Raw genomic sequence first — 15,626 nt, 5'->3', positions numbered from 1 at the left:
TATTTGTGTGTTTTAGAATTATAAGTAATTTAGACTTTATCATGTTTGTATTAAATTTAGATTTCATTTTTAAAAGGCTTATGTTTTTAAAAGTATAAATGTTATGCCTGAAAATAAAAACATCTCAAAACAAACATCACATTTTTTTCCATGAAAATATAATTTATCTTTATCAACTCAGAAGTCAGCACTAACTTACAAGGATTAGGAAGATACTTAATTGGATCATAACCATTGCAAAAGTTTTTTCACCTTCCTCTACATTGAGTGGTGCAGGTCACTATCAGATAGGGCAGTGAAATCCTAAATGGAAAGTCCAGTGTTCCTTGGTAGGATCCAAACTGCAAAACATTTCAAGTGAGATGGAAAAGTTAAACATGATATGTGAAGTTTTGGGGTCACTGGCAAGTCATCTTCCCACTCTGGCATATTTCCAGAATAAAATCTTAGTATGGTAACATAACACTTTACTCTCAACCTGTCGTCTTCCAACTATTCTTATCTATTCTGTAATTTATACACCTCTAAAGAATGGAGTACTCATTGTTATACCAGCAACATATGAATCTATTATGCAATGAAACATGAGGAAGCAGAAAAATTAGCTATTATTAATACTTAGTGATTTCCATCTTCAGAGTATTTCGGTAACTAATATTCACACACAGTCCTACAAAGGAGGAAGATAGATAAATAAAAACATCAACCTCTTTTTACAGAAGAGGCAACATGGGCAAGTAACTTATCCTAGGCAGCCAACTAAAATGGTTTTATTATAAAGTTGCAAAACTTTATAAATATACCAGTCTGAGCAGTAATACTCATTCTCAAAATGGAGAGAAAGCACCTTATAACTCCATCCTCAACTTTTCAAGTAAACCCTGTTTCAATTGCCAATGATTGACTGAGACAGACAAGTAGGTTATCCACAAACATAAATATTTACAGGCAGAAACACTTTTGTTGGAATGCCTCATAGCCCCATATGGTCAGCTTTAACCAGTAGGAAACAGAAGGAGAGAAAAGGAAGAGCAAACCACTTATAGTTCATCAGATGAAAGCAAGTATAAGGAAAAGAGGCCAAACATAAGCATTTAATGGAAATAAGATTTTAATGGAAAATTTGCCTTCTTTTAGATGGTCCTTGAAAGCCACATAGGTCTTCCAAGGCCAAGTTGCAGAATTTGTAAAGTTTAGGATTTTAGACCATGCATGCTCCACCTCTGGCCCATGGAACCATCACATCTGATCCACATGGCTCCCCACAGAACGGAAAATATGGTGATGGGGAAGTGGTGGCCATTAATACAGCCACCCACCCCCCTGCCAAATTCCCAATACCTAAGCCCCGTGCAGCCAGTTAGGACTGGGCAGGGTCATGCCCCCTCTCCCTGCAGCTGTATCAGGGTTGGACCATGCTCCCCACCCCCATAGTCCCATTGGGATGGGCCATATCCCCTTTCTCCCTTGCAGAGCTGGGAGAAGCCTACCCCATGGGGCCCGGTCAGGCCCCCTTCTCTTGCAGGGATGGATTGCCCTCCAACCTCCTCTACACAGCTGGATAGTGTCCTCTGTGCCTGCCTGAGTGTTGGATTGCGACCACTGGCTGGATCTGGCCTGTGGACCAATCAAATACTGCCCATCTGGCCCCCAAGAGAAAATGGTTGAGCACCATGTTCTAGACCATTGTATTTCCTCTAGGGCATAGCCTTCTTTTGCATAGACTATACCTACATATTTTACACAACACACACATTTACACAACATGCACATTTTTTGGCCTGTGGTCTCAGCCAATAGAGTATTACTTATGTTCTAATGACTAGCTGTTACCATCTGATACCAAAATGGCTTGTGGTTTTAAGTCCAGTTCCTTTCGGATAAATAAACCATCATAAGAAGTAGAACTAGGCTGTATCCTATCCAGGCAATCTCAGCAAATAAAGATTGAAATGCAGTTACAAGACCAAAAACTTAAACAAATGTCATAGAAAGGAAAGTTAAGTCTTCCAGGTATAGGCTACTATTCCTTTAAGAGAAAATATTTTACTTTTTTCTTTATAGTCAATGACATGGTCTTCCTCAGTTACAGCCATGTGGGAAAAAAGGAAACGCCTTTGGCTTAGGCTGTATGTTTTTGTAAGTGGCATGTGAAAGTAAGTTATCATGTGTCTATCAGTTCCCCTGCACAGAAAACTAGATTTGACATCAGTTTCATTTAGCCATAATGGATACGACAGAACAGTTAAGCCTGATGGATATGGTTCTAATACTGTGTTGGACACAGTTTAAATAATGTTATTGTTATATTAGTGACACACAGGGATACTGTGAATTTGTGGACACAAAATAAAATTAAAATTGAAGGCTGATCTGAGGCTTAGCATAAAAATAAATTGCTCAAGGTATACACTTTGGGGGTAGAAAAATAAGTTGTTAGTGAAACTTTCTATAATTCTTATTTCTATAATTCTTCCCATCATATACTAATCACTTACCTCCATAGCATGATCTTATTTAATTAAAGTTCATCTCTGTAGGTAGCATAATATTCTGGACAGAAGAAGTAGTTGCATTGTCCAATCTAAAGTAGGCAAAAGAGTGTCTAATAAAAGAGGATACAAATGATTAATTGTATTTCCTTTACATTAACCTAGAACACATTAGGGACAGACTGGGGTCTCTCACTTTCCTATCTCTGATGCAACTGTTGAACTCATATAAACTATAACATAAATAAATAATTGTGATTCAAATATGAATCTTGTTTAAAAACACATGTAGGGTAGAGGCAGCAGCCTGCAGGAAGTATCACATGCTGTTGAACCCTTACCTCTTTTCTTTAAACAGCAGCAAGACACTCAGAGAATGGGTAAAATATTAACCTTTCTTTTAAAAAAATTGCACTTGCTATAATAATATATTTTAAGACGACAAGGTATACTCCTGATATATTGCACAGCTGTATCTTCAGAAGCTGGGAAGGACTGACAAGCTCTGGAGTCTACATTGTGTGAGGAGCAGCAGACATTTAATTAATCTCAGTTTCAGGGTTTAACAGTCATTATGTGGTTTCTGAATATCTCTGCTCTAGTTGACAGAACATCTGTGGCACAAGAAAAAGGACTTAAATAATTCAAAGTGCTTTTTTAACAGCTTACCTCTCCTTACCGTTATTTCTTTAAATGGTTTTCCAAAGATATGAGCATTAAATTCCTCTTCAGTCATTATAACTCAGTCATGAACAGTCAGTGATGTGCCTTAAAATTTAAACCAGGCAAGTCAAAATAATAAGAACTAAACACTGATTTAGCACCCAATTAATCTAACAACAATAACAACAATAATAATAAATCTAGTTTACTTTGTTTTTTTCAGTTTTGCCTGCAGTTTGAGTAAATTCTTGCATACACAATAAGGTGATCAAAGTCAAAATATTGGTGCATTATTATAAAAGGAATGTCTTAAATGACTTTTTTAAAATTATGGGGCAGATTCTCAGTTGCTGTTATTTGGGATAACTCCACAAGGATGACTGTTGGAGGAATAGCTCCACAGAATATCTCTAAATGATATTCCAGCATTGTTGATAGAATATCTTTTTCCATGTCATCTGAGGCATGTCAGAGAATATACCTTTTTATACTTCAAAAGTAAAACTGAAAGACTGATTAAAGAGAAATTTTAAACAAATATTCTATTGCCAGATCTCACTTGGCTTTAATATACATACAGAGCTCCACTTAAGAGATCAAGTTCTGGTTTCTATGTGTACAATTTTTCCATCTGAATTCTGGATGCTGTGAAAACTAGTTGAGAGAGAGCTTTGCAGGTCCTCAGAGACAGGGGTCAGGGAGGAGCATTCTCATGTGGGAGCTAGGCTTGGCACCAAAACTTATGAAACTTATTCTTATTCCTAGTAAGAGTACCTTGCATCTGTACTGCATACAGAGGGGAAGGAAACCCCTCCTTATCTGAATAATTAATGCTTTATAATGTCTCTTCTTCAACATTAAGATGCTCAAATTTTGGGTGCTATACTGATGGTCCAGAATTTGTTCTCTCGGTGGGGGAGGGTTGCGGGGGTGGAGATACGTTGGTTGTACCTCCCAAAAGAAAGTAAGTATAAAATAACAGATGAGCAAAAAAAGATGAACATATGGAGAAAGAAAGGATGGTGTGTCAGGTAAATGGCAAAGTACCATTATTCCTTTCTTGGGTATGTATACTGGACATGTTTGTAAACTAGGATACTATGCAATTGATAGAAGGACATGAGTGAGAAGGTCATTGGTTCCTTTTGTATGTATATTTCATTGTCCTCCTTAGTGAAAATTGCAGACCTTAGTGATGAAATCCATCTCTATGCAAAGAACTAAAAGGCCCATGACCACTTAATCCCATTTTAACCTTATTGTGAAGGTTTGCATGGGATTTAAATGGTGCACTTTGCTGGCTCTGGGAAGTGAGGAAAAATTCCCCCTAAAAAGAAGAGACCAAACACAAGGCTCATCACAGCTGCAATATTCATTTCTGGAATGAATCCAACAGTTCTTATCCAAGCCACTGCAGGCAAGCAGGTGGAGGTTTTTCCAGCTCCTAACGATTATACAAGTATTCTGAAGTCTGATAGCCAATTTCCATTATCTTTTGTAGTTAATAACCCCTAAGATAAAAGTGGCATAGGAGAGAGGCTCCAGTCTTTATTATTCTTATTCTTACTATGATTAATAATTCTTGTTAATTTCTATTTCTACTCTCAGATTAAGTATAGACATTCAAAAAGCCCAAGGTGGAATCAATCAAACTTATGCAGGTTTCTTCAAGTGGCGTAGGTTAGTTCAGAAATGAATAAGACACACATGCACCCCTTGGTATGGCATGTGGCAGGGAGGTAAACACAGGCTGTCTACATGGGCTGAGGCCAGCAAGTTGGAGGCGTTCCTGAATGACTCACAGAGGGCTCCCTGGGCTACTGGAGACTGCTGAGTGAAGATGAGCATAGCCAAGCAGCTAGGCCGCATTTAATTGGCTGCTGAACATGGCTGAGCACCCCCCCCCCTCCCCCTTCCAGCTTCTCATCATCAGCCATAGGCATCTGTCAACTGTGGGCAGATAGCAGAGGCAACTGTGTTTGGTCATCCCCTGAAACCCAGTTGTGCTCCCTGGGGTGTGCACAGCCCCAGGGAACATGATCAGGCTTCAAAGCATGGCCGAACACCCATCCGGTCCCCTCCCCTATCATCAGCCACAAGCATCTCGATCTGTGAGAACCCAGGGATGGGGCCAGCTGGGCACTTGGCTTTATGCAGTCAAACATGGTGCAAATGCTAGCATGGGTCCCTTTGGGTGGGGTGAGGGGGAGAGGACACAAAGACACCTGGTAGACAGTTACCTAACTTAAACTGATAGGGAATCAGTTACAGAAGTTCAATGTACTGTTCTAACCTAAACTAATTAATAGATTTAATAGATTTCATAGATGTTGGGGCTGGAAGGGACCTCTCAAGATCATCCAGTCCAACCCCCAGCCCAAAGGGCAGGAAATCAGCTGGGGTCAGTTGACCCCAGCAAGGTAAGCATCCAAGCATTTCTCAAATCTATCCAGAGTAGGTGCTTGCACCACTTTGGGGGGGGGGAGGGGAGGGGAGTCTATTCCAGACTTGGACATTAAAGAAGCTTTTCCTTATGTCCAGTCTAAAATGGTCTTCCAGCAGTTTGTGGCTCTCAGATCTTGTCTTCCCTTGGGGTGCCCTGGTGAACAGACATTCTCCCAGTTTCTGATGTATACCCCTCATGTACTTATAGGCTACTATCAAGTCACCCCTGAGCCTTCATTTCTCCAGGCTGAGGAATCCCATGGCTCTCAGCCTTTCCTCATAAGGCCTCTTCTCTTGACCCCTGATCATGCACACGGCTCTCCTCTGGACTCTCAAGCTTCTCCACATCCTTTCTAAAGTCTGGATTAAGTTTGAGTGCACATTGATCCAGATCTATCTTAGGTTCCATCATTTTTAAACCAGTCTATGTATGCTGACCTTCTGTTCTGTTACAGATTTAGTCCTTAGACCCTAGCACTTCTAACAGTAAAAGTGTAATGTTTGGACCTGGCTTTAGATCCCCATAATCCTTTGCTTCTGCTTGACTTATCCTGTTTATTTAAATATTTTTAAAAGAAAAGTTTGACATTTCTATTTTATAGCCCAGATTAACATCATCATCAACAATAAACAAGAACAACAACAGACATTTAGGGCACAGACAGAAGTGACAATTTTCACCTGATCTGGCCATAGAACGAGGTCTATAGATGTGACCAAACACAAATACATGGCTGTAGACAGCTTAAGAAATGGCTGATTGGGTTAAACTCTGAACCCTTGTGAGGGTTCAGATGAAGATTTCAAAACATAGCATCTTCTGTAACTTTTGTCTGCCTACTTGCCAGGGAAGCTGTTTTTGGAACAGGAAGGGGAAAAAGGAGCGGAGGGAGTTCAGTCTGGGTTTTTTTCAGTCCCTGCTGGAGGGTGCATTGCAGCCCCACTGAGGTGGGAGGCTCCAACTCATCCACCCCACCCTCCAGCACTGGCTGGGGCACCCATAAAACAAGCTTCCTCTGCTCCCTTTCCCCCCTCCTATTCTGAAAACAGTGTGGGTGGGCAGGGAGGAGGAGCTGTTGCTAGGGGACACTGGCTGCAGGCTCCCAGTCAGCAGCTGGATTCCCCTCCCTCCTGGAACAAATAGTGAACTTGTGTTTTTTTCAGGGGATCATTGTAACTCAGAATGCTTCCTGAAAAGTGTTCTCAGTTACAGCGGGGAGCTGCACTTCTGTCTGTACCTTTATATATACAGCTTGACTTTTGAGAATATCTGTATCTTCCAATGTGAACTGAAAAATAGTGCCTACTGAGCCCTGCTAATGAGCAACATGTGGCTCATTAAATCTTTTACCCTGGGACAAATAGTGATAGGACTTCAAAGCATGTCAGCTGTTCCATGGTAACTGCCTGTAGATGCACTTTGACTCCATGGTAAAAGGCTTCTAAACTGCAGTAATTTACCCCCTTTGGATGGCTAAGCTACTCATCCATCACAGTAAAATAGTTGCTTGTCCATGCTCCCAGTGTAATTTCCTTTATAACACAGGACTCTACTTCTTGACAATTGCTCCACCCACTGGTTTCCACATTGGGGCTAGAAGTCCGGCCCCCTAACTGCTGACCTTTGCCACTGGAAGTCTCTCCTCCTGTCCCACCCCCAATACTCCTTTTAGGAGGGCAGGATGCCATCTTAGAACCAGAAAAAAAACAAATCCTACACTAGAGCTAGGGACAGACATTACACATAAACCAGTTTAAGTGATCAGAAATTCATTTAAACCTGTAACAGAGCAGATGTTTGGCGCACATAAGCCATTTTGAAAATGACTGAAACTGATTTGAGATAAACCTGGTTGAATGTAGTATCAGACTTAACTGATATGATTCAGACTGGGTTATGCAATGTCTGTCTCAGACCCCTTGCTCATTTAAGTTACACCAGACTCCCCGAGCATCCAGGCATGCTCTCTGGGCTGCGTGGGGCTCTCTACTCTACAGAAGGGCTAGCCCCTCCCCTCTGCTCCCTGGCTGCAGCTTCAACATGACTGCAGGCATCTCCCTGACTTCTTCCTGCTAAACAGGGATTATTCCCCCCACCCCTCTGCCTTACAGAGACACTTCAGCACTAGCTAGCAGACCACATGCTGACTATAGTCCATGCTGTAGATGACAAAGGAAGACAGGCTTTTTGGAGCTAATCAACAGGTAGCTTAGTGTCCTTCCTTGGAAAAGCTGTTTAAGAAGAGCTTGAGCTAATGGAGAGAGACTTTGTTTTTTTAATGGGTTGATAAACACTGAGTTAGGGGTGATAAATATTCCCTGCTGCACTGCTCAAGTGTGGGGGGGGGGAGGGGGAATCCCTCCCTAATCATAGAGTCCTTCTGGGGCCTGGCCATGCCCCCCTCAGCTCAGCACTGTTCTGGGGGAAGGGAGGGCTGCTCTAGCACACCCCTGCTTCTAGCCTGAACTACTGTAGGCATGTGTCTGATTTTTTTCAGTCCAGAGGGGATGTCTGCGGTTACAAACCAGTTTAGCCTAGCCAGATTAGACTAACCTGCAAAAAATGAATCAGTTCAGGCTCAGGCTTTTTGACTGTCTGTCCCTAGCCTAAAAGTCAAAACCCTACTATAACATATTTTAATTTTATTATAATTTTTTTTTGTCATGATAGGGGTTGCATAGTATATATAGAGGAAATTGCATAATAACTAAAAAATAAAGTCTTACTCTTGTATATTGTGTGTGGGGGCTGTGGGGTGTGGTTGTGGTGTGTTTATGGTGGGCTGTGTGTGTGTGTGCATGGTGAGGTGTAGGGGGGTGTGCATGTACACCGGGAGGGTGGCGGGGAGTGATGGCCAGTCCTAGAGCTGCAGGGGGAAGTGCCAGATTTTTGATATTTCTGGGTTTTTGATACCCAGATTTATGAGGTAATATGGTATTACCTTTATCAACCAAATTTGTAATCTTTATAAAAGAAAGATTTCAGGCTAGTTTGAAAGCTTTCCATGAATTCACATGGTTCTTTGGAAGTCAGTGCTGAAGTTTTACACTGGGTGACAATCCAACCCATAATTCTCAACTACTTCGGAAAAGTTACACAATAATATCATAGACAACAATGTATAATTGCTGCATTTATTACTGGTAAAGTTCCTCATCATCTTCCTTAATGTTCTATCCATAAGAGGAGTGATTCTCAACTAGAGTGTCACAACACCCAGTGGTGCCATAAGATCATTTTAAGGGTGCTACACAATATTAGTCGTTTTAGGTATGCAAACACCTGCATATGAGCCACAAGATAAACCCAGAGATTCCAAATAGGAATCCACAGTGTCAAAACTATGTTGACCTGTTGTGGTCTTTCTGAGTTTTTGGCAACAGAATAATTACTCCATTATTTTCCATAGTCAAAAACTGAGTGAAAGCTAAGAGCTCACATTTTCTGAGGGGTGCCTTGAGTCTAAAAAGGTTGAGAATCACTGCATAAGGGTGTTTATAATTCAAACAAAAGACTGGCACTCAGGATGTTATTTTCACAGACTGAACACTTCCTGTGTGACCTAAACAAAACTATGACTTTATTCAGGTTTCACTTATCTGTGTGGGTGTGTATTTTTCCATATACAAGACACACAAAATACTCATCATCTGTTTCTTACGGAGATGTTTGTAATGTTAGTGATGGCAACGTATAAAAGTTCTGTACCCAGGGGAATGGGATAAAGTACTTCCTTTCTCATTTTTAGGTACTTCTGTATCATGCTGAATACTAATGTTGTCTCTATCCTTACCTCTCTCCCATCAAGCCTTACATCTCATTGTGACTTGGACGCAAATAAATCTATGCTTCCTAGTCTCTCCTTCAGAATCCTTCATCCATTCCTTAGTAACCTCACAACTGAAATTGTTATCTTCTCTGCTGCCTGTTATTCTTGGAACTCCCTTCTCTATGTTTTGTGACCTTCACCTCTTCATTCAAATGCACTTTTGCTGCAAAGCATTTCAGTGCTATTTCACCGATTGCTCATTTTAAAAGTTCAGAGAAGAACCCATTCACTAGAAAAGAAAGAAAGAAAAAAAGCACGGAGTGTCAGTATATGTGGCATGCATCCAAACTGCATATTTTGATTCCAGTCTACACTGGGAACTCTTTAGAAAGTGATTTTAAGCTGTCTTTAAGCAGTCTCCACTGAGTAAGGCCCTAGACAATCCAGACCCCTTCATCTCCCTCTAGCAGAACTTAGTCATCTCTAACTTCTCTGAGCTTGGTGCAATAAGCATTTAAATGCCTCAGATAAGATGCTCCTGCTTTCCAAACCCCAGACTGACTCTTTTAAGTATTATTCTCATAGCAGTTACGTGCTCTGGGGCAGAGGCAAAATTCCAAAGCAAAGTAAACAGACACGGTTCGGCCTGTAAAAACCACATAAAGTCAGAGCTGTGATGGTACAAATTACGGTGTGCTGTGAACACCCTCCATTCACACAGCTTGAAGAATTCCAGTAAATTCTGTCATTATTTTGGATGTCATACTCATAGCACAGGTAAAAGTGCATTGTATATATATGTATACTTGATGGTGTTGGTTGTGGTTAGGAGATTTTACTGTATTTTTTAGTTAAACTGCTTGGAAGCAAATCTCCTTCTGCAGCCATTGCACTTGCACTCTGTTGGGTTGCCAGGGAAATTATAGGAGGATTGTTGGTCACCACAATTACCCAGTAGTTAGTGTTACAAACATTTTCCAGCAACATGTGTTTAAAGAAGGAAATGCAGTTGCTTGGAGCTCTCCAAGTCAGAATTCTTTGGGGTCCGTCTCACTGATTTGGAGAATTCTAGTATGGTGGTAGTTTTTCTTCTGAAGTGTTAACAGCTTTCAGCCCCTGGCACTGGAGCTGTGTGAAAGCAAGAGCTTAGCATCACAGCTGCTCATACCCTGTTTTTCCCTGCTGCTAAAGTGGAGGAGGGGAGGGAGAAAGGAAGGATGAATAGCAGTGGCACTCATCCCATGGGCCCCAGAGCCCTATGAAAACAGAGACTATAGCCAGAACAAACAGTGATCTTAGAGGGCTCTCTGGCATCCAGCATCACTGGCATCTAACATTGTGGTGGCAGGGAAGAGGTGGTGGCTGCATGGCCTTCAGCTGTTTGGAGCATCTGCAGTGAACTCTTCACTGTGCATGCACCACACAGCTGAAGTGGGTATAGCTGCAGCACCTTGCCGTAATTGTGGATCTTCCAATGCCTATACCCTCCCCCTACAGATTTGGGAATGTGAGAAAAGAAGCCATGCACAACCATCAGCACAGAGGCTGTGATTCTGGCTGGCTCTACTAAGAAAGTGAAAAGAAGGTTTCTTACTCCACTCATAGAGAAGTCCAGAATCTAGTCCTTAATTCGGGCTCTCGAAGCACCCTCACTTATTAGCCTCATCTTACTTAAGAGTAAAATGAGCCCCACAAAAGTAAAATAATTTGCCTGAAGTCATACAGTATTATAAGAACAGAATAAAGGACTGTTCATCCTTAGTCCTCACAAGTGCCAGGTTTCTATCTGAACCATTTGGACGTAAACTCGTTTTAGGAAAAAGCCATCTGATCCAAAATTCAGTATTAGTTACTTTATTTTTGTGGTATCCCACTATTTTGCTTTTTTATTACTTAATCCTCCTCTAGCAGAGAAATATTTTAAGTGCTTTGAACTTATGTATTAGCCTTCACTCTAATTTTCAGCATTGGTAGCTTATTCCATACTTTTATTACCATTTACATGAACTAATTTGACTAATTCCCTCTTACTTCCTATCCTAAAAACAGATGGATAAACAGAGCAAAGTACATCTGCATCTGGCTGCACCTGATATTTTTTGAAAGTTAAAATTTGGAACCAATTAAGTCAATTTTAAATAAGGGCAATTCCTTTTAAAACCCCTTTCCCCACAAAATCAAACATGGAAGCATTCTGGATTAGAACATGTAAGCTGATTTGGAGACTAGGTAGCCTATGTTTTGTTTTGATGTAGACCTTAAGGTATTTTAAAAAGTTTCTTCGTGTGTGTGTGTGTGTGTGTGTGTGTGTGTGTGCGCGCGCGCGCGCGCGCATGTGTGTGTATAAATATAAATATAAACAACGCATACACACACACAGACTTATCCTGATGATTTGGAATTTAATCAAGATTTTACTGAAAACTAGTCATCATTGATTCCTAAGCATTTTCCATATCATGTTTGCTGAACTGAATATGAAATAAAAATCTTTCCAATAGTTACAATAAAGATCACTTCTTTTTCCAACAGATCAGGTCACAAAGATGTCTGGAAGCTTAATGCAGTGCTGTCAAGTCTGTGCTTTTGAAAACTGCCTCTGAGAAAGCATATTGACAATAAAGGAATCCTATCTATTTCTGTAAAAGAGCGATGACTAGGATGAAGAATTCAAATGCTATAATTTGTACCCGGAAGACTTGGTGTTTTACTAACACAGGTGATTAACATTATCTGGCAGCATGCTCAACCTACATTTTTTCCCTTCACTGTAGCCTCCAATTCTTTCCACTAAGAAAACACTGAAAAAGTCTGTGAGATCTTTGTGACCTTTCAGCATATTTGTTACACACTGTCCTCTCCAAATCTTCGACATGAAACTTGCAGTCGTTTTACTAAAATATCAATAACAGGTGTTGCCTTTGGAATCCTCTTTCTCCTGCTCTGATGCTTCATCATAGGCATTTAGTGTTCCCTGTTCAGGAAACTGAGATAGTGTGGCCTACCACCTCCCTGTTTACGTGGGTTACCCGTCTATTTCTGATCACCACCAGGTTGTTTGTGCACCAGCAGTGTCTCTCAAGGAAGGGTGGTTTTGGCTTTCATTGGCCTGAGCTCTTTGCTCTTTGGCTAGCAGTCATCCTTGAAGCCCTACCCAGGCTTATTGCTCCAGAGGAAGTGGAGATAACATGGAATGTTCTCTTTGTTAAGAGAGTGAACAAGCAGGTGAGAAGGGAACTTAACTGAGACTAGCAAAACTAATAGTTAATTGAGATATAAAACAGCCTCTAAAATAAGGAGGGCTACTCAGTGGTATTTGACCACAGCTTTGTTTTGAAATAGGGGATCATTGTTTTACAGCATAATGGCAATGTGGGCTCTTAATTTTTTTTAATGTCTTCTGAAAATGTTTTCAAAACCTAGAAAGGACTCATTTTCACTTCTAGAGTTCATAAGCAAAAACCTAGCAGGAAACCAGAGCGCTCAGCTCCAGACAATCTGAAAACTGGGGCATTCTCCAAAATAAAGATGTGTGATGCAGGTGTTTTGAAATTGGATGCCTGCTCTGGAATATTGCTTTGGCATTCTGGCTCTAGCATCAGAAAGGATTTTTCCAGAGTCTAACTTTCAAAGTACCCAGCCACTGCTTTGCCAGCCTATTACCAAATACCATGGTCTCTCTTCCCTGCTGAGGACATTATGCACTCAGGAAGATGCTGTACAGATTCAAAAAAGTCACTAATCTCCAAGTAAATAAGAGTGAAAGGCAACAAAGCAAATAAAAAAAAAAACCCAAACCAACAAACAAACAAATATACAACAGTTAAGAGGCTATAACATAATCTCTATACTCAAAGTACTTACATGGCCCCATTGCCTTAGTATCTGAGGTCCTCTCAATCTTCAGTGGGCTTATCCTGAAGACACCTCTGTAAAATATGGAAGTGCTATTATCTCCATTTAGCAAAGGAGAAACTGAGCATAGCTGAGGAACACACTAAAATCAAATGATTGACCTAGGGGGGAGAGCAAAGATTGAATCCTTATCTCCCAGTCCCAGCCTCACACACTAACAAGGATAATACACTTTTTAATAAAAATGCACAGCCACTTGGAAAATATGCTAGAAGACTGTGCATCACCAATCAAGGGACATAGCAGCCCACATTGTGATAAATTCTGTCCTCTGGTATCTGTAAGTAGAACATGAGATGACAGAGAGCAGAAATCAACATAAATAGAGATGCACCTTGGACTGAATTCACTCAAACATCTAGTTCCCCAGAGAACCTGACACCAGGTCACCGCTCACTACTGCTCCTGGGCTGCTTATAGGGTGGCCATCATATAGGACTTTCCGGTTTTCTGCTACTCTGTTCTCTTTTGATACAAAACCCGATACCTTTATGTCCTCTATTTTTCTCTTCAAAAGAAAAATACAGGACATAAAGGCATCAGGTTTTGTATCAATAAAGGACAGAGGACAACTGTCCTCTGTGATGGCCACCCTAGCTGCTTATGAGTGGTACAGAACTGTGGAATCTTCAAAAGGGTTCAGATGAGGGAATTAACATTGTATCTGATCTAGTGATAAATATTTTATGGCCAGCTAATTTACTACTGATTTTTTTTTTGTCCCCAAAGCCTCAGATATTTCTTGTTCTCTCTACCTATCTGAATAATTTTCTTTCCCGTGTTTTTGGGGAAAGGATTTTGCAACTGGATCCAAAAGTACATGGTGTGCAGATGAAACAATTAATAGCTGTACAGAGTTGTGCTGAGGACTTCAGTTGCACATCCAGACTCAGTTATATGTGCCTCATTCAACAAAGTTGGGAGAAGCATTTTTGAAAATCTTGATGGAGTATGTAAATACTTAACCATGCCCAGAAAAGTTCTAAGGGACCTGAGCACCACAGAATATGAGTTAATGGAAACCTATGAATGTTCAAGACATGTCATGAGTCAGAGCTTCAGTTTAAGTCCATTCATGAACATCACAGTAATACCTCCTCTGCTCCGACACTACATATGAGATTCTCAAAGCAATTAGGCATCCAAACACCACTGAAAGTCAACAAGAGAATTTTAAGAGCACTTAAGGAGCTCATTTCAGTCTCAATGTTTAACACCCAAGAAAAATATTAGTGAGAACTGGAAGCTTTTGAAAACTCAGTGTAAGCAAGACCTGTGCTTCTAAATCACATAGATAGTTTTGAAAGGGGCATTATGGGTGGGGTTTAATTTCCTTAGATTTTTTTTTAAATCCCAGACAACACACCTTGAAAATCTACCTTCCCTTGTTGAAACTCTCTTTCACTTTGACTCTAAACCTTGGAACAATAGAACTTTTCTGAATCTAATTGTTTTAAAACACTCCATCAATATATGGACTATTTCTAAAGCGTGCATTTCTATTTTATAAAATCCTGACTATCACATTAAAACAAAGTTCAATTTCATACATTTTATACTAGAACTATGCAACCAAATGTACAGACCTGCCTAATAACAGTAACTGGGTGCATCTACACAAGATGGTATGTTGCCATAGTGATGAGCTACGGCGATGTATCTCATCACTGCTGTGATGTAGCATTGGTGGGCACTAACTGTGACACCAATGCTACTGCGCAGTAGCAATGAGCTACTGTGCAGTAGCTCGTTGCTACTGTGCAGAAGGGTTGAAAATGACCTGTACACCACTGGGACTGAGCAGTACCAACTATGCAGTCAGGGGCACGTGTAAACATACCCACTGAGAATATAAGATCACGCTGGGCATTAATTCTACATGACAATTTTATTTTTATCCTTCTGTTTGTCTAAACAAAAGCAAACTTGGCTGAGTAATTTTTCCTTTACTGATGTTAGTCATGCAAATATTTACTCACTTGCCTAAGCCAGGGTTTCAGCTAAAACAGCTTTTTTTCCAACTAAATTAGGTAATTTAAACTGTCATATACCATTAAAGCAGAAGAATTTTCACACTTGAACTCCATAAAGTATCAGCTCTATTCATGATTAAAGATAATTTACTACATTTGACCTTGCACTACTGTGGAGATTTCTAAATGTAATCAGTAATGGATTCTTGTTACCAACTTAAAACTGAATTTAAATATTTATTAGAGTATGACCTGGAAGGTCAGGACTAAATCCTGCAAGTCTTATTTAGGTAAAACCTCCCATTGACTTCAAAGGCTGTTTTACCTGGGGTAGCAGTACCAGATCAGCATGGTTTGTTCAGGTGTGT

General features: G+C 40.5%; 1 long non-coding RNA gene across 1 annotated transcript; it reads right to left on the bottom strand.

The window, feature by feature from the left end:
* Positions 1–269: 269 nt before the first annotated feature.
* On the bottom strand, positions 270–13,295 carry LOC102371552. Its single transcript, XR_323562.1, has 4 exons — positions 13,235–13,295; positions 3,172–3,260; positions 2,499–2,605; positions 270–341 (listed from the first exon to the last, which is right to left on the bottom strand). It is a non-coding gene; the product is annotated as an uncharacterized LOC102371552 (long non-coding RNA).
* Between the last annotated feature and the right edge of the window lie 2,331 nt (positions 13,296–15,626).

Source organism: Alligator sinensis, unplaced genomic scaffold (assembly GCF_000455745.1).
Source record: "Alligator sinensis unplaced genomic scaffold, ASM45574v1 scaffold373_1, whole genome shotgun sequence".
Classification (NCBI taxonomy): domain Eukaryota; kingdom Metazoa; phylum Chordata; order Crocodylia; family Alligatoridae; genus Alligator; species Alligator sinensis.
This window is presented reverse-complemented; position numbering and strand designations above follow the sequence as displayed.